The 2,690-nt window shown below is 44.2% G+C and overlaps 1 protein-coding gene and 1 pseudogene across 5 annotated transcripts in view; one reads left to right on the forward strand and one right to left on the reverse strand.

Annotated features, from left to right (window-relative positions):
* The window catches only part of ZNF37A (zinc finger protein 37A), a 62,693-nt gene that overhangs the window by 35,669 nt on the left and 24,334 nt on the right, over nucleotides 1-2,690 (forward strand). The gene's annotated exons all lie outside the window — the stretch shown is intronic.
* On the reverse strand, nucleotides 2,616-2,690 carry LOC114484645 (uncharacterized; annotated as a pseudogene).

Raw genomic sequence — 2,690 nt, forward strand, 5'->3', positions numbered from 1 at the left:
CTTGTAGACAGCATATATACAGGTCTTGTTTTTGCATCCATTCAGCCAGTCTATATCTTTTGGTTGGAGCATTTAATCCATTGGCATTTAAGGTAGTTATTGATTTGTTCCTGTTGCCATTTTCTGAATATTTTTGGATTTGTTTTTGTAGGTCTTTTTTCTTCTCTTTCTGTTTTGTTCTCTTGAGGTTTGATGACTACTTTAGTGTTATGTTTGGGTTGCTTTTTCTTTTTGTGTGTGTATCTATTGTAGTTTTTTGTTTTGCAGTTCCCATGTCGTTTTGATATAGTAGTCTATATAAGATTGTTTCAAGTTGCTGGTCTCTGAATTTCAAATGCAATCCCCTTTTCCTGCATTTGTACTCTCCTCTTCTAATGGTTGCTGGTTTTGATATCATATCTGTGTGTGGATGATTTCCTACTTTTATTGTATCCTTCCCTTTGCTGGTGAGGTTTCCCATTTGTGATTTTCTTATTTCTAGTTGTGGCCTCTTCCCCCCCCTCCCCCAGCCTAGAGAAGTTCGTTTAGCATTTGTTGTAAAACTGGTTTGGTGATGCTAAGTTCTCGTAGCTTTTGCTTGTCTGTAAAGCTTTTGATTTCTCCATCAAGTCTGAATGAGAGCCTTGGTGGGTGAAGTATTCTTGGCTTTAGGTTTCTCTTTTTTCATCACTTCAAATATATTGTGTCACTCCCTTCTGGCCTGCAGAGTTTCTGCTAAGAAATCAGCTGATAACCTTGTGGGGATTCCCTTTTATGTTATTCGATGCTTTTCCCTTTTTGCTTTTAAGGTTTTTTTCTTTGAATATAATTTTTGTTAGTTTGATTAATATGTGTCTCAGCACGTTCCTCCTTGTGTTTATCCCGGATGGGACTCTCTGCACTTCCTGGACTTGGGTGACTGTTTCCTTTCCCATGTTAGGGAAGTTTTCAGCTATTATCTCTTCAGATATTTTCCCAGGCCATTTATCTGTCTCTTCTTTTTCTGGGACCCCATAATGCAATTGTTGGTGCATTTAATATTGCCCCAGAGGTCTCTGAGGCTGTCCTCATTTCTTTTCATTCTTTTTTGCTTTATTCTGCTCTGTGGAAGTGATTTCCACCACTCTGTTTTCCAGCTCAGTTATTCATTCTTCCACCTCAGTTATTCTGCTATTGATTCCTTCTAGTATTGTTTTCATTTCAGTTATTGTGTTGTTCATCTCTATTTGTTTGTTCTTTAAGTATTCTAGTTCTTTGTTAAACATTTCTTGTATCTTCTCAGTCTGTGCCTCCATTCTTTTTCTGAGATTTTGGATCATCTTTACTGTCATTACTCTGAATTCTTTTTCAGGTAGATTGTCTATCTCCTTTTCATTTAGTTCTTCTTTGGGTTTTTAGGCTTTTCATTTGTCTGCAGTATATTTCTCTGTCCTCTCATTTTGTTTAAATTTCTGTGCTTGTGGTCTCCTTTCTGCAGGCTTCAGGATAGTCGTTCCTCTTGCTTCTGGTGTCTGATCCCTGGTGGGTGAGGTTGGTCTAGGGGCTTGTGCAGGCTTCCTCATTGGAGGGACTGGTGCCTGCTGTCTGGCGGGTGGAGCTGGGTCTGGTTCTTCTGGTCGGCAGGGCCGTGTCAAAGGGTTGGTTTTGAGATGGTTGTGAGCTCAGTACAACTTTAGGCAGCCTGTCTGCTGATGGATGGGGCTGTGCTCCTATCTTGCTGGTTGTTTGACCTGAGGCTTTCCAGCACTGGAGCCTTCAGGCTGTTGGGTGGGGGCAGGTCTTGGTGCCAAAATGGGGACCTCTGGGAGTGCTCACGCTGATCACTATTCCCTGGGGCCTCCACTGCCAGTGTCCTTGCCCCCACAGTGAGCTACAGTTGATCCCTGCCTCCCCAGGAGACCCTCCAAGACCCCTAGATAGGTCTGCCAGGTTCCTTTGGAGGTACTGCTTTGTGCTGTTTCCCAGGGCACATGAGGCCTAGTGTGCACGCCCTCCAAGATTGGAGTCTGTTTCCCTGAGCCCTGTGGAGCTCCTGCACTCAAGCCCTGCTGGCCTTCAAGGCTAAATGCTCTAGGGGTTTTTCCTCCCAGTGTCAAACCCTCAGACTGTCTTGGAGGGCTATTTTTTAAATTTAATTATTTTACGTATTTATTTTTGGCTGCACTGGGTCTTAACTGCTGCACGTGGGCTTTCTCTAGTTGTGGCGAGCGGAGGCTACTCTCCATTGCAGCGCGCGGGCTTCTCATTGCAGTGGCTTTTCTGGTTGCGGAGCACGGGCTCTAGGCGCACGGGCTTCAGCAGTTGTTGCACGCAGGCTCAATAGTTGTGGCTCACGGGCTCTAGAGCGCAGGCTCAGTAGTTGTGGCACACAGGCTTAGTTGCTCTGTAGCATGTGGGATCTTCCCAGACCAGGGCTCAAACCCTTGTCCCCTGCATTGGCAGGTGGTTTCTTAACCACTATGCCACCAGGGAAGCCCTGCAGGACTATTTTTATGTGGGAAAGTCCGTGTAGCCTGCATGGATTTAACATTTTTTGGTCCAAGGACTGTTTTCAGTATGGGTGTCTGCCATCATTTTCTTCAGCTTATGCTTATCACCTTGGTAAGAGGTGTGACTGATGTTTTTTTTTTTTTTTTTTTAATATGGAACGCTTCATGAATTTGTGTGTCATTGTTGCGCAGGGGCCATGCTAAACTTCTCTGTATCGTTCC

The sequence above is a fragment of the Physeter macrocephalus genome, chromosome 20, assembly GCF_002837175.3.
Source record: "Physeter macrocephalus isolate SW-GA chromosome 20, ASM283717v5, whole genome shotgun sequence".
In the NCBI taxonomy this organism is placed as follows: domain Eukaryota; kingdom Metazoa; phylum Chordata; class Mammalia; order Artiodactyla; family Physeteridae; genus Physeter; species Physeter macrocephalus.